This window comes from Bos mutus, chromosome 3 (assembly GCF_027580195.1).
Source record: "Bos mutus isolate GX-2022 chromosome 3, NWIPB_WYAK_1.1, whole genome shotgun sequence".
Lineage (NCBI taxonomy): Eukaryota > Metazoa > Chordata > Mammalia > Artiodactyla > Bovidae > Bos > Bos mutus.
The window spans coordinates 80,371,184-80,396,929 of NC_091619.1; positions in this window are offsets into that span (position 1 = coordinate 80,371,184).

Consider the following 25,746-nt stretch of genomic DNA (forward strand, 5'->3'; position numbering starts at 1 on the left):
CTACACACCCTCCTGTACCTCCCTAAACCTAACTAGTTATTTCCTCTTCTCTTCTTCTGGAACACTTGATACCTCCCTTGGTTAGTGTACTGATCATATGCAATTATAATTTTTACACAATAGATTACCTTCCACACTGGTCTGTGAGCTGCTACAGAGCAGGGACTAGTAAGAGATGCCTGGCACTGGCCATGGAGCCTGATTCATGTAAGTGCTCAAAAATGTGTTGGTCAAATAAATAAATGGATGAATGTGTCTTCTGATGTGTTAGTTTTCTACTGTGATTGTGTGTGTACACTTATGTTTGGCATGCAGTTTACCCATATGCATGCCAAGACTGGGATTGTCAGTAGTTTCAGAAGAATCAGAACATCATGCTTCTCATTAAAACACATTCAATCAGGTGGGAGGGGATATATATATATATATATATATAATTAGGTGGTGCTAGTGGTAAAGAACCCACCTACAAATGGAGGAGACATAAAAGACTTGGGTTTGATCCCTGGGTTGGGAAGATCCCCTGAAGAAGGAAATGGCAACCCACTCTAGTATTCTTGCCTGGAGAATCCCATGGACAGAGGAACCTGGCTGGCTACAGTCCACAGGGCCGCAAAGAGTCAGACACAACTGAAGTGTTTTAGCACAATGCAAAATTATGACATTCATATTGATGTATTGAAGAGACCACAACATTGTAAAACAAATATCCTCTAATAAAAAAATTTTTTTTAATTAAACAATAAAGCACATTCAAACATACACAACAGAGGCAGCCATTCTTGTCTCATCTTTGCTTGATTTATTCTTAGCTGTGATCCCCATCTGGCACCTGCAGGCTTGATGCCACCTCTTCAGAATCTGAGCAGTCCTCCAGGATGGCAGGGAACACACGTCTTCACCACCGCTGTATCCCCAGAGCACAGCATGAAGCATGGAACCTAGCGAGCACTTACTTAAGGTTTGTTGAATGACAGAGTTAAGCACCAAGGCCCTTCCTAGGCAGGTCCAAGAGCATTATTTCAAGAGATTTTCGACTTTAAAGAGGAAAAGATCTGATATCATAGAAGCCTTGACATAGAAGATGCTCGTGTCAGATACGCTTGGCTGGATTCCAAACTGTCATTCCAGAACCTTTGAGGAGATATGACTATCTCTTCTACTCATGAAGATCTGGGGACTGGAGAGCCCCCAATATTTCAGCCTGCTGTAACATTGCTGAACACAGACTACATACAGTCTCTGATGGCAAGGCCTGAGTCTTTGCTCTACAAAGATCGTATCTCCAGGACGATGGCTTACAATTCTGTCTGTCCAATGCATGGATGGCTGTGCATGTGTGGCCTTAGCTTTGTCAAGAAGGTTTCAGGGACAGAGCAACTCCCTGTCAAGGTAGGCACTCAATAAATACACATGACAAGAAATGAAACTGTGTTGTTCTGTGCAAATATAAAGCCTACGAGCAGGTATGTCTGTTCCGTGTGGGAAGCAAGATCCATGAAGAAAGCAGGGGGGCCTCGTGTGGCTTTTTCCTATCTGCCTCTGCAAACGAGTCTAGTGCCCTGGCCTCCACCAGTAGGCGGTTGGCCGAGGCTGCGGGCCGGGTCTGCGCGGCCCTGGCAGCCGCGAAGTGGAGGGTGAACCCGATGGCCTCTTCAGTCTATTTAGCAGGCTCTGAGATGTGTAAGTACATTATCTGCAAGGCTGGTAAAGAGCGCTTGGGGAGGATTTGTGGGTCTGTGGGAAGGACAAAGAAAAATGTTTTCTAATAAATTATTCACCGTCTCACAATCCCTTTTGGGCAGATTGTTGCTCTGTTTGCCCCGCACTGCTCGGAGCTTCTTCCCTCCGCATCCACAAGCGCAGTTTCTCACCTCCAGAGAGCAGCAGAGATCTCGGGCAGGCTGCTGCGGCTAATGGTGGCAATTAATAACTTGTCATAATCCCGAGGATGAAAGCGAAGGCGCCCCATCAGCAGGCGGGTCATGGCGCTGCTCGCAAGCAAATGAGGTGCAGGTGTGGCCTCCGCTCCTCGCAGCACCGACACCCGAGGCACGACGCCAGCCCCAGACCCGCCTGCCCGCCGCCCACCGCTGGCCGCTCCCGGGAAGCGCACAGCCCCCCGCCCCGTTCACTGCGGTGCGGAGATATCCCTGGAATGTATCAATAAATCAGATCACTCAACACAGAGCCTGCCAAACACTTAATTGCACCCTTGAACACCGTTAACTCTGCCAGGCCTAGCTCGCCTGGGATTTTTACGCCCCCACAACCCCGACTTGCTAAGAATTGCACATCTCAAACTCCCGCCTCCACGCAGGTTGTCCCCCCCGCCCAGCCCCCGGCCCCCACCCCCTCTCCTGTCTACCCTGTGCAAATACTGCAACCAGTAAATAAACAGCCTGATCTGATGAGCTCTCCGTTCCCCCAGTGGAGCCAGAGGACACGAAATCCTCGTCAGGGTTTTAGGAAATCACAGAACGCAGAAGCACTTATTTCCCGACAGCTCCAGCCCCACTGCCTTTTCTCTTGTTTCCATTGCTGTGGGTCAGTTCTGCTTGAAATGAACCAAGTTTACAAATCTCTTCTGGTTTGTACACTCCTATTATGCATACGAGGTGATGCATTTGTAACTGTCACACAAGTCAGGGTGATACAGCACTCTCATCTGACCCTATTCATTTAAATGGGTGCGTCTTGATGACATTGATTCATGTTATAAGTTATATCCATGCATTATAATCTTTATGTGTCACCCTACTGGTTATTTCTACTACAATGCGGGGGGGGGGGGGGGAGGCGACTGGAGATACAGCAAATAATGGTGAGTAGGGTTTGAGAGTGCTGTGAACAGTATGAAGTCCATATAAACTCCAAAGCTGTCTAGATAAGTTTATTTCGTGTCCCTATCTTGAGAGAAGGAAATTTACATGCAAAACAGTCCTGGAGGAGGTGTCTTCTGCTGTAAATATTCTGCTAACTTATTAATATTTGGAGAATGTGTGCTTCAAATGCATTTCGTACCAAACAAAAGGGGTAAGTAAACATGATTATGCATGCATGTAAGTCTTTATCAAGGTGGGGTTAATAATGTTTTAAAGCAGAACTATTTCTCATGAAAATAGCTGCTCTTAATAGCCTCTGTCTCTTTATTGTGCTTCTTACTGAAACATAAATCACTAATATGTTTTCAGTGGCAAAGTACTCTCTTTTTCCATTGTATTCACAGATTTAGTGGCATTTCAAATAGATAAACACAAGCAACATCTATCAACACTACAAAAAGGGCGCCTTAATCAAAGCTCCAGGTCCCGGGTCTCAGCATCTCCATTTACCTTGAGATAAATCCATTGGTGTGACCACCACTGCACCGGGTGACAAATCACCCCAGCCGGCCGAGCAGCGCAAGGGCTTATTGGCCTTCCTTTAAGTGGTCTTACCCTTCAATGAAAAGGATGGGGCTTGTCAAGCAGGACCAGATTAAAGTTAGACAAAAAGAAATGATCTGTTATTAGAAAACTCCGAGTGAGAATCACAAAACAGGAAAGAAATATGAATAAAAATTTCCAGGGGGAAGAACATCTGATCCCAACAGAAATTAACTCCCATTATGGGCATGAGGTAATAGATGGCCTGTAGTTGGAGCTAATGGGGATTTCAGATTAAGGACATGTGGGGGCACGGTTGGGGGTGTTAGCAGCTGCCCTGCGTGTTCAAATACAAAGTTCAGGAATGGCCTGGGCTCCTGGCTTCCTGGGCTAGATTGTAGTGGTCAGGTGGAGCAAGGAAATTACAACAACCTCATGGATGTGAACACTCATTCATGATTGCCTAGGTATTTTCCAGAAGGTTAACCCTGACAGGAACCTCAGAGGCAGGTTGACTTTCCCATGTCTGGCAAAAGGGAAAACTAAAGGCCTAATGTGACTTGCCCAGGCATACAGCTAAGAGCAGGGCTGAAGGTAGAACTGAGATGATCTGTCTGCTTCCAATTCACTGGGACTCCATTATTTGGCCTCATTTTGGGAGATGACCTTGTTCTGCCTCTGGATTTAAGGATCTTGGTTATCTCCCCAGCTAATAAGAAAGAGAAAACAGAGTGGGGTCCCATAGTCAGTGGGCCTTCTTAGTGAAGTCGTGAGTTTAATCTGATGCTTGTACAAATAACAGTAGCTAAGGCTTTCTGTTTCTTACCAGGTACCAGGCACTGTCCATGCAACCTCTCATTGTATCCACAGATAGCTATCACCATCATCATTTTCATTTTACAGATGAAGATAAGGTGACCTAAAGAACTGGAGTAACTTGCCAAGATTGAATAATAAATGGAGAAGTTTGTTTTTGGCTTGAGAACTTGTGCTCAGGACCACTATCAAGACTTTGAGGCAATGACATTTCTTTTAAGGAAAGCATGTGCAAACAAATAAAATTTAATAAACAAAATGTATGTGATAACATATACACAGAAAGGGGTGAAAACTTGGGTGTTAAGGAAAAAAGCATGAGATTCCACTGATATAAATAAATAAAATGCCTTCTGATTTTCCCCCAGACCTTCAGATTCTCCTCTGAGAAAAGGAATAAAAAATTAGGCAACTAAGGGACTGATGACCAGTTCCATTTTTTAAATGTGTAAGCTATGTTCCATTAGTATTCATATAGATATGAATCTGTATACAGATATGTATATGTGTGTGCTAAGTTGCTTCAGTCGTGTCCGACTCTTTGTGACCCTATGGACTGTACCAGCAGGCTCCTCTGTCCATAGGATTTTCCAGGTGAGAATACTGGAGTGGGTTGCCATGCCCTCCTCCAGGGGATCTTCCTGACCCAAGGATAGAACCCACGTCTCTTATGTTTCCTCCATTGGCAGGAGCATTTTTTCTTTGCTTGTTTTTTTACCACTGGTGCTACACGGGAAGCCCCATGAAAATATGTTACACAACTATTCAAACAGAAGGTAGTTCAACATAATACAGAATGAATTTGGAAACCAATGGTCCAAGGTTTAGATGCCAACTCTGTCATTTCTAGCTCAAGTGATTTTTTTTTCTTTCTCATTTTGGTTGTCGTGTATTTCTGGTTCTTGAGCAAGGCCATAACTGCTCCAACTCTCAGTTTCCTCGCTTGTTTTACAAGGGTATAATGACCAACCTAGATAGCATATTGAAAAGCAGAGACATTACTTTGCCAACAAAGGTCCATCTAGTCAAGGCTATGGTTTTTCCTGTGGTCATGTATGGATGTGAGAGTTGGACTGTGAAGAAGGCTGAGCGCCGAAGAATTGGTGCTTTTGAAGTGTGGTGTTGGAGAAGACTCTTGAGAGTCCCTTGGACGGCAAGGAGATCCAACCAATCCATTCTAAAGGAGATCAGCCCTGGGATTTCTTTGGAAGGAATGATGCTAAAGCTGAAACTCCAGTCCTTTGGCCACCTCATGCGAAGAGCTGACTCATTGGAAAAGACTCTGATGCTGGGAGGGATTGGGGGCAGGAGGAGAAGGGGACGACAGAGGATGAGATGCCTGAATGGCATCACTGACTCGATGGACGTGAGTCTGAGTGAACTCCAGGAGTTGGTGATGGACAGGGAGGCCTGGCGTGCTGCGATTCATGGGGTCGCAAAGAGTTGGACACGACTGAGCGACTGATCTGATCTGATCTGATCTGAATGTCAACTTCACAGAGCAGTTGTGAAGACCAAATGAGATGACAGATGCCAAAGCTGAGCAGAATTCCTCCGGAAGGGTGAACACATGGCAGCGGAATACACACCTCCACCGCCCCACTCCTGCCCTCCCTCTGTTGGGGACCTAAGGGTCACCCTCAGCTCATTTCTTGTCCAGCATCATAAAAAGGTGCTGACCTCAGAGGTACTGAATGGACAATAGCCTTGTCCACACTCTGCCCAACATCTAGTGTATGCATAAAAATGCAGTGAAGCTTCTGGATATTGAGCCTCCACAGAGATATTTGAAAATTGCCAAGTTTTTCATTTCCTTATTTCAGACTTCCTGTCAGATGGGTACAGGCAGGGATTCTCAAAGACGGAAGAAGGCAAGCTATCTAGATTACTAGAGAGAAAGAAATTGCAAACACACAGCAAAAGAAATTTAAAAAGAAATCCCAGTCCCCATACTTGAGAAAGCCAGACCAGCTGAATCTGCCCATCCAGGGAGTTAATAAATCCATTGGATCCAGGGAGTTAGTAGAACCATTGGATCCAGGGAGTTAATGGGTCAACTGGATCCAGGGAGTTGGTAGGTCCATTGGATACAATAAGATGCCACAGATATTGATCTGTCTGTTGTATTTCTTAGGGTCAAATCTGGAAAAACAAGTTTAAAAGTATTGATACCAAGCTGGTCATTACTATATTTGATTTGTAAATATGTCATCTTATGATAGCATTTATGGGGGCCATTGTGTCAAGAGCTTGTTTTCTTTAAGTATTTACACAAATAATCAAGCTAGGTAAAGGAATGTTTTATATGCATTCTAATCTCAGAAATTTGTAGGTAATAACATCAGGGGAAGTACTATTTGCCAATTACTAGTGCCTCCATTCATCAATACAACTGCAAGTGCATATTCCCTGTGTATAACTGTATAATTCAATCCAGTTTAATAGGAAGAATAAAATAAAATATCTATATCAAATGTTTCTAATGTTTAAAATGGCCCAAGCATGTATTATGTTTCATTTTTATTTAAAAACATTAAGAATGTGCAAGGCAACTGTGATGGATAATTACAGGCACAGCTATTGATATATTTTACATTTGTGTTTATGTCTAAATACCTACTGCCTTCTTGATAAACTTCAATTAATATGCCTTCAAGTACTCTGAATGTAATTTTCTGATTAAATACATACACCAGACTCACCACCAACTCATTAATTTCACATAAATTGAATGTTAGTGTTTATATGCAGTTAAATGTGAGAAATAGCATGTCCAATAATCATTTTGCATTTAATATGAACTGAGAGGGTTTTTTTGACTCAGTCCTAACCAAATCCCTAGGACATAAACGAGGTGGTAACTGAATTCTGTGGCTTCAGAATTTGCACATTTAATGGGAAACAATTTCAAAGCCTCTGCTGGTCATTGGAAAGGCTGTTCCATTCTGCTTTTTCCACAGAGCAAAATCTTTCTGCGAACAATGCTTATTATTGATAGGTTTAAAACACCTCAGGTGCTTGCCCATCGTGTGTATTGCTGTCACTCTGTCTTCCAAGGAGTGGGGAAGCAGTGATGGATAACACAGAGAATAATACATGATTCTTGATTGAATGCAAAGCTATAATTCAGTCTTGGGGTTCTGCTGACGTCACAGTGCATGAGAATACAACTCAAAGAGGTGTTTCTTTTACTTATTTTTTAAACCAGGCAATCCTTGTATTCAGGTATGGAGCCAGTGGATCAAGCCACAAACTCCAAAGACTTCCCTGGTGGTCCAGTGGTTAGGACTTTGATTTCCAAGGCACGGGGTGTAGGTTTGATCCCTGGTCAGAGCGCTAGGACACCACATGCCTTGTGGCAAAAAAATTGAGTCATTAGGGGAAAAATCCAGAAATAATATTGTAACAAATTCAGTAAAGACTTTGAAAAAACAAACATTCGCTTGACATGGACTCTAGTCCTCGAGTGGTTTTTAAGGAGGAAATCTTTTGGGGGTGTAATTCCCGAGGTTGAGATCTGTGCCCTCGGGTGAGCGACAAGAGAAACTGGCAGGGAGCATACTGCTGCCTCCTATCCAGCCCGCTCCTTGCAAAGGCAAAGTGTTAGATATGGAGAATAGAGCGCTCTCCTCCTGACTCTTCAAAATGTCTTCTGATCCAGGGTTTCCAGTCTTTCTCTGGTGAGACTTATTGTCTGAGAGTTGTTCCCAAGACTCTCACCCCTGGGGATTCAGATTCAGTGGGTTTAAGCTGCAGCCTGGGGGAGTCGGTATATTTAACCGACTGAAGCTGATTTGTTAACAGAGTTTGCAAACATCCTTATCAGTCTCTCTTGGTGTCTTGCCTCAGAATTTCTTCTGCATTTGCAAGCTGCTTTACACAATTTAGCAATCAATATAGTATTGGTTGATGCTGCCTCCAGTTAAATGAGAATATTTTTGGCAAAGGATTTAACACATAACACATAGTATGTCTCAATAAATGAAAATGTCTCCCCTTCTTGCTTTAGTTGCCTCATCTATCAGAAATGTGCCCTCCCAACCTCAATATTAACAATTCAAGAGTGAATATCAAGCTGTGTATTTCCTCTGTAGGCTCTGAAGTAATAAAGTAGGTATTTGGAAGTGATACATTGATTGATTTATGCTATCAGAGCTAGGATGAGACTGGCAGCTCCTTTTCTGTTCATACTTTTTTTTAATATCTAGAGCTATAATACTTCCAAGGCTTATCAGGGAGTGAGTCTCTTTTCAGGCTTAGTTTACCCAGGTCACACTTCCCATGATCCCTTGAGCCTTGCAAAAATGAATAATAATGAGAAGAAGAAACAACAGCAGCAGCACTTTAAAGTACTTAACATGTGCCAGGCACTCCTCTCAGTGCTTCAAGCACTGCGTGTAACTTATTTGCTATGCTTAGTTGCTTAGTTGTGTCCAACATTTTGCAACCCTATGGGCTGTAGCCCGCCAGGCTCTGCTGTCCATGGGGATTCTTCAAGCAAGAATACTGTGCCCTCTTCCAGGGGATCTTCTCAATCCAGGCATCAAACCCAGGTCTCCTGCATCACAGGCGGATTCTTTACCACCTGAGTCACCAGGGAAGCCCCTATGTAACTTATTTAAATCCTCCCAATATTCTTAATAAGACAGGTTCTATTATTATCATTTTGATTTTATCAATGAGGAAACTGAGGCACAAAGTTTAAAAATAAGGCTAGGATTTGAACCCATGTAACCTGGCAGCCAAAGATGGAGAAGCTGTATACAGTGAGCAAAAACAAGACCAGGAGCTGACTGTGGCTCAGATTATGAACTCCTTATTGCCAAATTCAGACTTAAATTGAAGAAAGGAGGGAAAACCACCAGAACATTCAGGTATGACCTAAATCAAATCCCTTACAATTATACAGTGGAAGTGACAAATAGATTTAAGGGCTTAGATTTGATGGACAGAGTGTCTGAAAAACTATGGATGGAGGTTCATGACATTGTACAGGAGGCAGTGATCAAGAGCATCCCTAGAAAAAGAAATGCAAAAAGGCAAAATGGTTGTCTGAGGAGGCCTTATAAATAGCTGTGAAAAGAAGAGAAGCAAAAGGCGAAAGAGAGAAGGAAAGATATGCCTATTTGAATGCAGGGTTCCAAAGAATAGCAAGGAGATATAAGAAAGCCTTCCTCAGTGATCACTGCAAAGAAATAGAGGAAAACAATAGAATGGGAAAGACTAGAGAACTCTTCAAGAAAATTGGAGATACCGAGGGAACATTTCATGCAAAGATGGGTGCAATAAAGGACAGAAATGGTATGGACCTAACGGAAGCAGAAGATATTAAGAAGAGATGGCAAGAATATACAGAAGAACTATACAAAAAAGATCTTCATGACCCAGATAATCACAATGGTGTGATCACTCACGTAGAGCCAGACATCCTGGAATGCATAGTCAAGTGGGCCTTAGGAAGAATCACTCTGAACAAAGCTCATGGAGGTGATGAAATTCCAGTTGAGCTATTTAAAATCCTAAAAGATGATGCTGTGAAAGTCCTGCTCTCAATATGCCATGAAATTTGGAAAACTCAGCAGTGGCCATAGGACTGGAAAGGGTCAGTTTGCACTCCAATCCCAAAGAAAAGCAATGCCAAAGAATGCTCAAACTACCACACAATTGTACTCCTCTCACACACTAGTAAAGAAATGCTCAGAATTCTCCAAGCCAGGCTTCAGCAATATGTGAACCATGAACTTCCAGATGTTCAAGCTGGATTTAGAAAAGGCAGAGGAAACAGATCAAATTGCCAACATCTGCTGGATCATCAAAACAGCGAGAGAGATCCAGAAAAACATCTACTTCTGCTTTACTGACAATGCCAAAGCCTTTAACTGTGTGGATCACAACAAACTACGGAAAATTCTTCAAGAGATGGGAATACATGACCATCAGACCTGCTTCCTGAAAATCTGTATGTAGGTTAAGAAGCAACAGTTAGAACTGGACATGGAACAACAGACCGGTTCCAAATTGGGAAAGGAGTATGTCAAGGCCGTATATTGTCACCCTGCTTATTTAACTTATATACAGAGTACATCATGAGAAATGCAGGACTAGATGAAACACAAGCTGGAATCAAGATTGCCAGGAGAAATATCAATAACCTCAGATATGCAGATGACACCACTCTTATGGCAGAAAGTAAAGAAGAACTAAAGAGCCTCTTGATTAAAGTGAAAGAGGAGAGTGAAAAAGTTGGCTTAAAACTCAATATTCAGAAAACTAAGATCATGGCATCTGGTCCCATCACTTGATGGCAAATAGATGGGAAACAAGGGAAACAGTGACAGACTTTATTTTGGGGGGCTCCAAAATCACTGCAGATGGTGACTGCAGCCACAAAATTAAAAGACTCTTGCTCCTTGGAAGAAAAGTTATGACCAATCTAGACAGCATATTAAAAAGCAGAGACATTACTTTACCAACAGAGGTCCATCTAGTCAAAACTTTGGTTTTTTCAGTAGTATGGATGTGAGAGTTGGACTATAAAGAAAGCTGAGTGCTGAAGAATTGATGCTTTTGAACTATGGTGTTGGAGAAGACTCTTGTGAGTCCCTTGGACTGCAAGGAGATTCAACCAATCCATCCTAAAGGAAATCAGTCCTGAATATTCATTGGAAGGACTGATGCTGAAGCTGAAACTCCAAAACTTTGGCTACCTGATGCGAAGAGCTGACTCAATGGAAAAGACCCTGATGCTGGGAAAGATTGAGTGCAGGAGAAGAAGGGATGACAGAGGATGAGATGGTTGGATTTCATCACCGACTCAATGTACATGAGTTTGAGTAAGTTCTGGGAATTTGTGATGGGCAGGGAAGACTGGCATGCTGCAGTCCATGGGGTCACAATGTAACCCCACACAACTGAGCGACTGAACTAAACTGAACTGAACTAATTTGGCTCCACAGTCAAATTAGTCAATTTTTTTTTTTTTTTTTGTAGAACTCTATTTATTGATATGGAGAGATGGTCACAAGACACAGTGGTGGATGGGGAGAAGGCAAGTTACAAACAGTATTTACAGTATGGTCCTGTTTCATTTTAACTGCTTAGCAAAGTATATAATCCAATACATTTTTACATATTACCTTTAACTAATATTCTATACTGCCTTTACTAGGAACATGGTTAGTCACTCACAGAGTCCTAGAACTATTATAGTACCTTAGACATAATCTAATCTAAACTAATGTTACAAGTAAAAAGATTGAGACCAAAGAAGGGCAATGATTAACAGTAAATAACCCCACTAGATTCTCTTTCTGATCCCAACTTTACCCTCCTATATGTGGTTACATTAAGTTTCAGAACATCTCTCTTGGAGACTGGTCCTGCCTAGTGCAGGACTCCTTTTGTTGAAACTGCACAGTATTCTGAATGTTATATACCAGCAAAAAAATGTATACATAAAGCTGAGCTTACAAGAAAGAAAAGGCTGTCCCAGGCTCCCCTAAGGGCTTAGTGGTTAAGAACTCGCCTGTCAGTGCAGGGACATAGGTTCGATCCCTAGTCTGGGAAGATCCCACCTGCCGCACAGCAACTGAGCCCATGTGCAACAACTGTTGAGCCACTGCTGTGGAGCCCATGCTCCACAAGGGAATCCACTTCAATGAGAAGCCCAGGCACCTCAACAAAGAGTAGCCCCCATTCGCCGCAACTAGAGAAAGCCTGCACTCAGCAATGAAGACCCACTGCAGCCAAAAATAAACAAGCAGATCTTTTAAAAAGAAAGGGATGTCCCAATGCCAGTGACAAACAGAAGTTCCCGTGGGATAGAGGCTGCAGTTAGTATTGCTGTCACTGTGTAGTCAATAATACAGATACAAGATCCCAAAGGTACAAAAAGTATACGATAAATACCAGAGGCAAATCGGGATTTTACAGTCCATGACAATGCAACTATGCACGTTTGTAAATTCTTTTGTTGTTTATACAAATAATAGCATATTACATAGATTATTCACTGTGTTTCTTCACTATGCAGTGTATAGTGAAGTGGTATATAGTTCCACAGTGATACCTATAGAACTACCTAATTCCTTTTACAGTTACAGATTAGTCTATTTTATGCATGTATCAAATTTTATATAAGCAGGTTCCTATTAGGGGAAAGTTGTTTGCATGTTTGTTATTTCTCTTTTTGTGGCTATATCCATTGAGTAAATTTCCAGAAGGAGAATTCCCAGGTCAAAGAATAAATTTTAAATTTTGATCAATAAACATTGTATTAATTCAATTCCCTGCACTAATCTTCGACAGTGATTCTTTCCCCACATTCTTAAAAAGCCAGTATTTTATCCAAATGTTTGTCTTTTGTCAATCTTGTATATAGTTCTCACGTGTATTTCCTTTATTATCATGAGATTTAGTACCTTTTCACATGTGTGAGTCATTTTCCCTTTTCTTTAAACTGTTTGTATCATTTGTCCATTTTACTATTGTTGACGCATTTTATGTATTAAGGAAATTAGCCATTTGATTACACTACATAAGGCAAGAATGTTTTCCCAGTTGATTTGCTTTTTGACTTTGTTTACGGTAGTTTTTTTCTACAAAGAGTTTTGTTTAAAGTTTTTATGAGTTTAAATGTATCAAAGTTTTCTTTTATGGTTTCTGAATTTTATGTCATACTTAGAGAATCCTTCACATTGCAAGATTACATAAAAACAAATTCTCTCATGTTTCTTCCACAACTTTTATGAATCATTAAAAACAATCTTTGATCCATCTGGAATTTATTTTATTGCAAGATGTACAATGGATCAGGCTTCCCCGGTGGCTCAGCAGTAAAGAATCCACATGCAATACAGGAACCACAGGAGATTGGGGTTCAATCCCTGGGTTGGGAAGATCCCCTGGAGAAGGGAGGTGGCAACCCACTCCAGTATTCTTGCCTGGAGAATCCCGTGGACAGAGGAACCTGGCAGGCTACAGTCCATAGGGTCACAAAGAGTCAGACATGACTTAAGTGACTTAGTACACACACATGCATGCATGTACAATGTATCAAACTCATTTTTTAAAAACCAATTGTCTAAGCACCATTTGTTAAATTATCTGGAACCCATGTATATTACTCTACTAATGATGTATGTAAAAACTGGAAAAGTGGTGACCACTAACAGTTGTTCTTAATTAGGTAAATCTTGAAAGGGAGAAAGAGGAAGGTGGGGCAGAGAATATGAGACAGAGAGAGAAACGGCAATATTTGGCCGGGAGTCCAAATTCAGACTGGAGAGTACGAATAAAGATACAGTAGGCTTATAATTAATTGATTCCAGTTGACTCCGTGCAGGATGCTTCCTCTTCCTTTTTGACAATCACTTTCTACATTCTGGAGATGATTTTGCTTTTCTGAGCAATTCCACTCCTGGATATATCTGGGAAAAAACCACTAATTCAAAAAGACGCACACACTGCAGTGTTCATTCAGTTCAGTTCAGTGGCTCAGTCGTGTCCAACTCTTTGTGACCCCATGAACCAAACAATACACCAGGCCTCCCTGTCCATCACCAACTCCCAGAGTTTACCCAAACTCATGTCCATTGAGTCGATGATGCCATCTAACCAGCTCATCCTCTGTCGTCCCCTTCTCCTCCTGCCTTCAATCTTTCCCAACATCAGGGTCTTTTCAAATGAGTCAGCTCTTCACATCAGGTGGCCCAATGTGTTCATAGCAGCATTATTTACAATTGCCAAGATAAGGAAGCAATCTAAGTGTCCATTAATAATTGAATGGATAAAGATGGGCCTGTGTGTGTTAGTTGCTTATTTGTGTCTGACTCTTTGTGACCCCATGGACTGTAGCCCACCAGGCTGCTCTGTCCATGGGATTCTCTAGGCAAGAATATTGGAGTGGATTGCCATGCCCTCCTCCAGGGGATCTTTCCAACTCGGAGATCAAACCCAGGTCTCCTGCATTTCAGGTGAACTCTTTGATATCTGAGCCACAAGGGAAGCAATCTAAGTGTCCACTAACAATTGAATGGATAAAGAGGTAGTATATATGTACACACACACATAAACATACACACAATGAAATACTCTTCAGCCATAAAAAAGAATGAAAATTTGCCATTTGCAGCAACATGAATGGACTCGGAAGGCATTACGCTAAGTGAAATAAATCAGACAAAGACAAATACCATATATTACTTATACGTTGAATTTAAAAAATTAAAATAGTGAATAGAACAAGAAATAAGCAGACTCACAGGTATAGAGAACAAACTGGTTTTGCAGTAGTCATATACAGATGTGAGAAGTGGATCATAAAAAATACTGAGCACCAAAGAATCGATGCTTTCAAACTATGGTGCTGGAGAAAACCCTTGAGAATCCCTTGGACAGCAAGGAGATCAAACCAGTCAATCCTAAATGAAATCAATCCTTAACATTCATTGGAAGGACTGATGCTAAAACTGAAGCTTCAATACTTTGGCTACCTGATGCGAAGAGCTGACTTATTGGAAAAGACCCTGATCTTGGAAAGACTGAGGGCAAGAGAAGAAGGGGACAACAGAGGATGAGATGGTTGGATGGCCTTATCAGCACAATGGACATGAGTTTGAGCAAACTTTGGGAGATAGTGAAGGACAGGGAAGCCTGGTGTGCTGCAGTTCATGGGATTGCAAAGAATCAGACACAACTTGGCGATTGAACAAATTACTTATCTGTGAATCTAAAAAATTAAAAAAAAAAACTAGTGAATAGAATAAAAAAGAAGGAGACTCACAGATATAGAGAACAAGCTAGTGGTTACCAGTGGGGAGAGGGTGAGACAAAAAAGTGTTAAAGATTAAGAGACACAAACTACTAGGTTTAAAATAAGCTACAAAGATGCATTGTACAACATGGAGAATATAGCCAATATTTACGGTAAGTGGAGTATATCCTTTAAAACTGAATCTATACCTCAATAAAAGAAAAAATGAGCAAAAAAAGAATATAGCTACATCAGATACGGAGAAGGCAATGGCACCCCACTCCAGTACTCTTGCCTAGAAAATCCCATGGATGGAGGAGTCTGGAAGGCTGCAGTCCATGGGGTCGTGAAGAGTTGGACACGACTGAGTGACTTCACTTTCACTTTTCACTTTCATGCATTGGAGAAGGAAATGGCAACCCACTCCAGTGTTCTTGCCTAGAGAATCCCAGGGTCGGGGGAGCCTGGTGGGCTGCCATCTATGGGGTCGCACAGAGTCGGACACGACTGAAGTGACTTACCTTACCTTACATCAGATAACTTGGATGAACTAGAGGAAGGGAAAGAGTCAAGGGAGAAGCAACAGGATACAATGGGCTGCATGCCCAGGGAAGGGCCTCTACTCTGCCCTCCATCCTCCTGAGGCAGAAACTCGAGGCAGGGAAGGCAGAAATCCCAGATAGGTTTGGAGAGATTCAAAAGCAAAGACAGCCTGAACCAAATTTGTCAGTAAGGTCTATGTCGGGGGGAGGCTTTGAATAACATTGACCAGCAGAGTAGACATAGCCCAAGGGGAGTCTGTGGATGGACGGGAGATAAAACCACATACTGTGGCCCACAGCAGGACAGTGGAAGTGGAGCAGAACACCCTCTCTGTGCTCATGAGATATAGCAGTCTTAGCAAGGAAGACACCACAATAACGCAGATGGACAGATGACCCAAAAGCAATGACACATTCCAGAGAAGGCTAGTACAGAATGATAATTACTGAGGACATGACTTCCTCTCCAGCCCCTTGGCCTTACAAAAACCCTTGGAACAAGAATTCAATCTCAAGTAAACATGAGGTTGCACAGTCCAAGATTAAGAGTTGGGCCCTGACAGACAGGGGCTTGTAATAGAAGCACACTTTTACAATAAAAGCATAAAAAACATTTCTTCCATACTTGAGTTTGGGAGCAAGTTTCATAACTCCTGGAAGTTGTTAAGAGATAACCTGAGGCATATTAAACATTTTAGGGGTTTATTTGAACAAATAACAATTTGAACTAAAGTGGAAATAGCTTGGAACACTCCACCAACAGGAACTGGGGAGAGAAAAGGTGGAAGCAAAGTAAGGAAATTATTGATTGGTTATAGCCTGAAGCTTAATTGGTTGTTTGTGATTGGATGTCCTTAGATTTCAATTACATGACCTAGAGGCAAGTCAGGCTTAGATTTTGGCTTGCTTGTGCAGGCTGCTGTAGCATTAGAATCACCTCAGTCTAATGGCCTCCTTGTTTAATTAGCTTAACAAGGTCAGCTACTGAAATCATTGCCACAAACTGGAGAAGCATCTTAGACCACAAGTTCAAGAGAAGAATAAGAGGAGAGACTTCAATGAAGTGGCTCCTGGAACAGTAAAAATGGGTTAATAATGAGGATAATATTCCTCCTTTTGGAAGTACATTAAATTTCAAGGCACTTTTGATTTGTTGCTTAATTTGGTTGTCAACCTTGTGAGATGATAGAGGCAGATATTATTATCATCTGACTTTTACAAATGAGAGCACTGAGAACAACAAAAAAGCTATCACTTGGCTTTATTATCCAATAATAAAGGGCAGGCCCTTCTCAACCTCAGCACCAATGACATTTTGGGCTGGATGATTCTTTGTTGTGGGGATGTGTTGTGTGCACTGAAGGGTGTTTGGCAGTCTCCCTGGTCTCTACACACTAGATGCCAACAGCATCACCGATGGTGACAACCAAGAATGTCCCCAGATATTGCTGAATGTTCAGAGGGAGCAAAATCTGCCCCCCATCTCAGACCACCTCCACTCACCTTCCCCGCTTGAGAACCACTGAACTAAAATGAAGAGTTGAGACGTAGTGCAGGGTCTGGACTCTTAGTTCCAAGTACATAGAAGAAATCCAGGGCTCCTCCCTCATCCCCCCAGGTCTAGCCGGCCATAACACTGACACACCCGAAACCTCTTTAAAATGTTCTCACAGCATTTTATCTCTGAAAGCAACCTTAGCATTCATCTCTACACTTTCAATTTACATGTGAAAATGCTGAACTTCGTAAAGTTTGTTATTTTTCCAAGAGCATGAAGCGGGTGTGTGGGGAAGCTGGCACTTGAACCTGAGTCTCCTCTGTCAAAGTCAGGATTTGACCTGCTACCTCACCAATGCCTAGAGCTGACATTGGTTCAGAAATACTCCAGAGCAGCCTTGGGAAGAAAAGCTGGATATTTCCTAGCTGGCTGTCTCTCTATAAAAAGATATTTTTAGCAAAATGGGGAAAGTCAGCATTCAGCTCAATTGAAAATACGTCTGGCATTAATTCATTGTTAATTGACCAGGATGAGTAAAAAGATGGCTACTTCCAAGGCTTCTCTAATGGAACTATTAGTGAATTTTCAGGTCAACTAACTCCTGTCACTGCCTGACAAGGGAAATGGCAATCATTTGCCAGTGTTAGCACGGCTCTCGCTGCTCTTGAAAACTGGAATCAGTCATCCTGGGATGTCAAGTTTTGTGTCTTGACTCCATCTGTAATTCTCTACCCCACACTCCTCCACCCAGAGACCCTTAACTTCACTTGAATGGCCTCAGGTTTGCCTGAAATGTGCATAAATTTTGTCCCTTCAAAGAGCTTCTTTGGAAATCTGGTTTGATCCCTCACACAATGCTGTAGTTTCATTAGAATTACCACCTACCACTCCCATTGATCAATGTGGAAACCAAAGTTCAAGCAGTTACTTGACTTGCCAAAGTTTTCACAGATGGTAAATAGCCAGACAAGATTTCACACCCAGGGTCCAGCAACAAGTCCCTTGCTATCACTGCTTGGTGGCTTTCTTTTGCCACATCATCTGCACCCTCTCCCTTCACTTTGCTTATTTTTCTTTCTTTTCCTATGACACTCTTTGTGTGTGTGTGTGAGTGTGTGTGTTGGGAATGGAGAGTTGGATAAATGTGAAACCATTTCAGTTACTATAACTAACCATAGTTTTCTCTTTTAGCAGATATTTAATTGAGCATTTACTTTTAGGAACTCATCTGGGTGCCGGGGATGCCAATTCATAAGCTAGAGCCCCAGGTCCTCAGACTGACGTTCATAATTTGATCCTGAGCTACCAGCCTCATCTTGACCCACTTCCTGTCATAAAACCTACCCACCTACTGCCCCAACAAGTCCAGTGCTCTCTCACTCCCTCTTTTCTCTCTTCCTTTGCATGTGCTATCTGGAGAGCCTTCTCCCTCGGCTATCTGGTAAACCCCTATTCTTACATTAAGGTTTTTTTCAGGTGTCGCCTCCTCTATAAAACCTTCCCTGCTTTTCCTGGTGAAGCTAGTCAATTATATCTCTTTTTGCTGTGATGATTGGTTCATACCTCTGTTGTAAAATGTTCATACTGTATTATAATTATTTACATTCATGTCTGACTCACTTGTATGATGCTTGAAGGCAGGGCTCATGGCTTACTCAAGGGAGTATTCCCTAGACTAGTACATGATGGGTGACTGATATACATTAGTTGACTAAACTCAACCCTGAATCAGAAAGAAAGGCAAAAAGGCACAGAAAATCTGTAGACCAGAGTTATTTAAAACAAAATATCATATGATATCACTTACATGTGGAATCTAAAAAAAATGACACAAATGAATTTATTTGAAAAACAGAAGCAGACTCACAGACATAGGAAACAAATTCGTGTTTACCAAAAGGGCATGGTGAGGGAGGGGGGGTGGATAAACTAGGAATTTGGGATTAACATATACACACTACTCTATATAAAATAGACAACAAACAAGGACCTATTGCATAGCACAGGGAACTATTTTCATAACAACTTATAAGGGAAAAGAATTTGAAAAAATAGGTCTATGTGTATGTATCTGAATCACTTTGTTGTACATCAGAAAATAACACAACATTGTAAACCGATTATTCTCCAATAAAAATAAATAAAACAATGAACTGATAACTTGTTAGTTACCATTAGACACAGGGCTCAAATCCTTTACTGGTTCTTTGTCTTTGATTAGTGTAAACATCACCTTTACTTAACAATCCCTTCAGAGCAACTGCTTCTATGATTGTCTTGAGTGAATTCCAGAGAAGAAGAAAGCAATTGACGATAATACCAATCACATTTGTCCCATCACTTCTGACCTTCAACCACGTCTTCACCACCAAAGCATAGCAGGGAATTAAAGCAATTCAACAAGTACCCCAATAAACTTGGATTTGATAGCCAGTGGCAAATATTTATGAAATATTTACATGTTAATGACAGCATTATATAACAATTTCCAAAGCACAGTTACAGTTGCTATTCCTCTCAATAACCATGAAAGTTCAGTTACCCTCACTTTACACATGGGAAAACCAAGGCCCAGAAATGTGTTCAGAGTTACTAAGCTAGTAAGCAGTAGAGTCAAGATTCAAGATACAGATCTTCTTACTCCGAATCCCATGTTCTTCCAATTCCATGCAGTTGAGGATAGAGCATGTATTTTGTTTATTCTTTTGTCTATCCAGAATAGTGCAATATGCTTGTTGAATAGAGGTGTTTATTTTATTTTATTTTTAAACTTTACATAATTGTATTAGTTTTGCCAAATATCAAAATGAATCCGCCACAGGTATACATGTATTTTGATATACAAGGTTAAAACTTCTTCTTTCTCATCTATATTTAATTTGTTCATTTTTCATCTACTTTTATCCACCCCATTCATATCAAATTTGTGCATCCCTGCAATTGCCTGCCATTGTGCTCAGCACTAAAGGTAACAGGTATTTTTGTGCCTCCAGCACCTACTTTGCATGATCTGGCACATGGGGTGCTTAATAAATGTATGTGCATGTGCTCAGTCACTAAGTTGTGTTCAGCTCTTTACAACCCCATGGACTGTAGCCTTCCAGGCTCCTTCATCCATGAAATTCCCCAGGCAAGAATACTGGAGTAAGTTGTCATATCTTCTTCCAAGGGGTCTTCCTGACCCAAGGATGGATCCCGTGTCTTCTGCATCTCCTTCATTGGCAGATGGATTCCTCACCAGCAGGCTCAGGATCTAATATACATCACTGAAGTGATATTGAGCTGTGTTATCTTTTCTTTCACCTACTCTTCACATCAATCTATTATCTGTTTTTACATATGGAAACATTGAGCATCAGTGGAATTTAATACCTCTGCTTCAGTAGTGTTTGGATTTAAATCTTGATTTCATATTTAAAATACTAATTTGATGCACCTTCTAGAAGCAGCTGTGTTGTAATAAGAAGGGTCCAGTTCTGAAGTCAGAAGACCTGAAAGAATCCCACCCCTGCTACATACTAGCTATATGGCCTTGGAGGAATCACTTAACCTCTAGGACTCAGTGTTCTCCATATACAATGAGAAAAACAATACCTCACCTGCTGACCACACATGGTTATTGTGAGCATAGTAAGTACAAGAATAAGTGTAAGAAGGACTAATCCAAGGCATTGACTTGGGCCTTCTTCTGAACGAGCTGTGGCCTACCTGCCTTACTCTTCCTGAGTCCCAGGACAGTGCTTGCTGACATCACCTGGATGGGTTATTGTCAATGGATAGCAATCGACTCTTCATATTAGAACACGCTAATTATATTTATTCAGCTGTAGGAAATGTGTGTGTGTGTGCATGCCTTTACATTTGAATAGGTGCAGTAGAAAGTGTGAGTTTGGAGGTCAGACAGAGCTGCCTTTAAATCAGTCCTACATTCATTAGACATATAACTTTGGACAAATTATTATCACACTAACCCTCAATTTCCTAATCTGTAAGATGCAGATAATAGGTTGTTACGAGACTGAAACAAGACTAAATGCCTCTAGGATTACCTAAGCTTGTTCCTCAATAAATGGTAGCTTTTACTATCGTCAACATTATTATCTACAAATAATATGCATTCTGGTTCTGGCATTGACCCTAATCCCTCCCTCTGGTTCAAAATTGGGAAAGGAGTACATCAAGGATATATATTGTCACCCTGCTTATTTAACTTACACATAGAGTACATCATGAGAACTGTCAGGCTGGATGAAGCACAAGCTGGAATCAAGATTGCCAGGAGAAATCTCAATAACCTCAGATAAGCAGATGACACCACTCTTATGGCAGAAAGCAAAAAGGGACTAAAGAGCCTTTTGATGAAGGTGAAAGAGGAAAGTGAAAAGTCTGGCTTAAAACTCAACGTTCAAAAAACGAAGATCATGGCATTTGGTCCATCACTGCATTGCAAATAGATGGGGAAACAATGGAAACAGTGACAGACTTTATTTTCTGGGGCTCCAAAATCACTCTAGATGGTGACTGTAGCCATTATATTAAAAGACACTTGCTCCTTGGAAGAAAAGTTATGACCAGCCTAGACAGCATATTAAAAAGCAGAGACATTAACTTTGCTGACAAAGGTCTGTCTGGTCAAAGCTATGGTTTTTCCAGTAGTCATGTATGGATGTGAGAGGAGAAGGGGATGACAGAGGATGAGATGGCTGGATGGCATCACCAACTCAATGGACATGAGTTTGAGTAAACTCCGGGAGTTGGTGATGGACAGGGAAGCCTGGCATGCTGCAGTCCATGGGATTTGCAAAGAGTTGGACATGACTGAGTGAGTGACTGAACTAAACTGAACTGAAGTTACTTTTTGTGGCCCTATTAGACAACTCCCCATGGCAAGAGCATCCTGGGATTTTATTCTTTTATGACTTTAATGGTCAAGAGCTGTAAAGAGCTGTATAGATGTTACCTTTTCTTTTTTTGGCAGAGGCAGGGGATGGGTGCACAACATGGCATGTGGGATCATGGTTTCCCAACCAGAGATCAAACTAATGTCCCCTGAAGTGGAAGTATGAAGTCTTAACCAGTGGACCACCAGGGAGATCCCCAGATGTTAGCTTTTAAGGTTAGCTGTACTAATATTAGTATCTGATGATTACTAAGTTATGGACAAAAACTAGGAAAGTTAATATTTCACAGACGCTTATTAAAGGCTACTGAATTTCACTGAAGTTAAACAGTCTTGTTCATAAATAAAATAGAACAAAAAGAACTTCCAAGGTATGCATTGCATCTTGCCATCACTACTAGAATAATCTTCCCTTTGTCACGTCTTCTCACTGCTCAAGAACATTTCATTGTATGCTACTGCCTTGGGATCATCTAAACTTGTTATTCTGGAAGCGCTTTCATAACCTTTCCATCCCAACCCTATATCCTGCTACTTCCTCCTCTCCTCCTCCTTCCACCCAATGTGAACCTATTGCTCCAAACAACTGCAGTACTCACTGTCCATAAATTATTCCATGTACATTCTTACTTCCTTACCCCTGATGTGCTCTTCACCCCCACCTGTCCATCCAACTCTAGGCCTCCTTCAAAGCCAAGCTCAGTGTATACTCTCCATAGAGATCACTCTTGCCCCTCAATTCTGAAATTACCAGTCATCAGCTTGCTCATCTGATGCTGACTGCATGACCATAGTAGTTTACCAGTGGTTTCACACAAGTTTTCTCTAGTAATAAAGAGGTTTATCTAGTAATAACGATAGCTGCTTCTTATGGAACATTCCTATGTTCTGCTCTCTGCTGAGTGCTTACAAACATTATGTTTCATTCTCACAGTCATCCTAGGTAGGAGATCCCCCTTTGATAGATGAATAAGAATCAAAGGCATAGATTGGTTTTGTAAGTTACCCAAATTCACAGAGTTGACAAATGGCAGGGATGAGGGGCACACTCCTTTCTGATTGAATTCAAGGGCCAACTTCTTAAGCATCACACATGCTGTCGGCATTTTGCAATGTAGCACAAACAGGTTAAATGGTACAACCATGGTAAGTGACAGCCAGCTCTCCTACCCAGCTTGGTCTCATCCAAACAACTTTCCAGTATACTAAGTATACGATATTGCCCTTACTGTATTTAATGTTTGTTTTATTATTTAGCCTGACACAAAGTGTTGTCTACTCAGCTCAAAAATTTCTGAAGACAATGATTAGGGGACTGAAGGTTTGGGCCTCAGACAAATGACTAGTGGTTAAGGCACCAACAATGGGGCTGATGATGTATGTAGTGGCTTGAGGTGGGAGAAAATGGACTGATGTGGGCTGCAATGACCATTTCCTTAGTAAGCCTGGGTAAAACTTCATGGATTTCTCTTTGAAGGGTGACTACCTTGATATTTCAAAAACCTGCTTTAATTTGTTCGTCTGCTGAAAGCCAGTCAGATTTGCTATGACTGCTTTTGTTCCACTAATGCCAGGGTTGCTCTGTGTAGTCTCTGGGACTGTCCAGGGAAGAGACCACAGAGAATCAGTGCCTGTTAAAGTGAAAAAGCTGAAGTTCCAGAGAAAAACATCAAAATACTCCCATTCTTTTCAATACAAGACCAGATGCTCAGCAGCAGGTATGTAGAATGAAAGTGATGACAATATAATAGTAATAAACATTTTACGTGCCTGCAGCTACTGTAACAGGACCATCTAACAGAAATGACTCTCAATGCCCATGTGGTGTGCTGGGGCTGTGCCTTTCACACGCGTTTTGCATATGGTGCCCCAAAATACAGTGTAAACGATGGAAATACAATAAAATCTCTTCTCTTTCATTTTTCTGAGGTGGTTGCTGTGGGGAAAATTTGCAAATAGTGGCTACATGTAAATTGAGGGAAATTTGCAAATGACTTTGCACGTAGTTTGTAGTAGCACAGTAGCCTTAATAATAATCAAGCATAGCATCTGCACTGAAAGCATGTTAGCTGTGCAGTTTCCATTTCAGTAATAATACCTTACAACTATATAGCACCACATAAACATGCCTTACAGCACTAATGTAGTCTCTCTCCCAGATTCACTTACATCTGTCCATCTGCTAAACTTCTACTTACCATCTGATTCTGGGGTACAGTATGTAGAGGCTTATCATTGCCTCCCATATTCTCCAAAAGCTTCTATCTGTAGTAAAGCTAACACTTTGTTCTCCATCTGACTCCGATTGCCTATCTCAACTGGTTTGGGGAGAGGAGAGCGGTCCTATTGACTGTACCTCCCCAAATTCCAGGGTGAAGAGTTATGACAGCGTATGATGAGCACTTGGTATGGTTCCCGACAGTAAAGGGGAACTGCTCTTAACTAAGAGCAATTTGGGATGTGACTCACCCCCACTTGATTGTCCCTAAGAGTGGGGCTAAGAAGACCCAGCAGGTGCACCTTGCAGATTGGTAAAGCCAGAGGTTCCAGGACCCCAGAGAGACTTTTGGAAGGAAATAGCATTGCCACCTGGAGGTGAGGACTGTCACTGGGAGCCATAAAAATATGTCATTGGAAGGATGCAGATTCTTGTCATGTTATGATGATTACTCCTCTACATCCCAACATACATCTCCCCACTGCCCTCCTGCTATCACATAGCTTCACATACATGCACAAACACATGCATACACACAGAAGTGCACTCTATGGGAGCAGGGTCTTTGTTGGTCTTGGTCAACGTTATCCCTAAGAGTCAAAAACTGTGTCTTCAGAGGAAAAGGAGATGGTGGGACAAGTTGAGCGAGTAGGATTGACATACATACACTATCACATGTAAAATAGATAACTAGTGGGAAGCTGCTGTATAGCACAGGGAGCTCAGCTCAGTGCATTGCAATGAGCTAGAGGGGTGGGATGGGCAGCGGAGGGAAGTCCAAGTGGAAGGAATACAGTTGATTCACTTCCTTGTACAGCAGAAACTGACACAACATTGAAAAGTAATTGTGCTCCTATTAAAAAATAAATAAAAAACTGCGTCTAGAGCAATTAAGACCTTCAGAGAGTGCATTTGTTAAATTTATTCAGTCATTTGCTCATTCATTCTGCAAACATGTGGTGAGTGCTTACTATGTGCTAGGCACCATGGTAGGTCTTCCTGTGTGTGGTATGTTGGGAAGATATTAGGGCTCTGGAACTGCTCCTGCCTTTTGACCCCCATCAGTGGATGCATCTCTCTGGGCTTTGGTTCCCTCACCTTCCCAAACAGGGACTGGCTGCATGGCTCCTCTGTCTCTTCCATGGCCACCATTTCCTGAGGATGGAGGCTGATCCTCCACAGCTTCAGGAAAACAATCCAGTTCTTCGGTGAACCCTTCTTTGTCCTTAGAGGTGGTGGCAAGGAGGCTGTTGGTTTAACCAATGACATTTGGAGGGCTCACAACCCAGAGGAATGTTTTTCAGGACCATGACAGTGAAGGCTTCCTCTACACTTCTGGGATTTATTTAGTCTCTCAGAGCTTCATGCTTCTCTGGAATTACTGTTGTTGTTTTTCTTCACTAGGTGCTGTGTTGGGACAGCTCCAAGCCTAGTAGAAATTTGTCTCTTTTTAATTATTTACCCAGAATGTTACGTTTTGGAATTGCCTTGGGAATAGGCATTACCCATTGACAGAATGCTTAATGGGAGCCTGTCAAACTACTCCTCTAGGATAGGTTAAAAATGACACCCATCTGCTGGGTTCTTCGAAGCTTCCCCAAGTTTCTTGCAAAGTTGATTTTGAGTTGGGTGGCACTGATCCTCATATAAC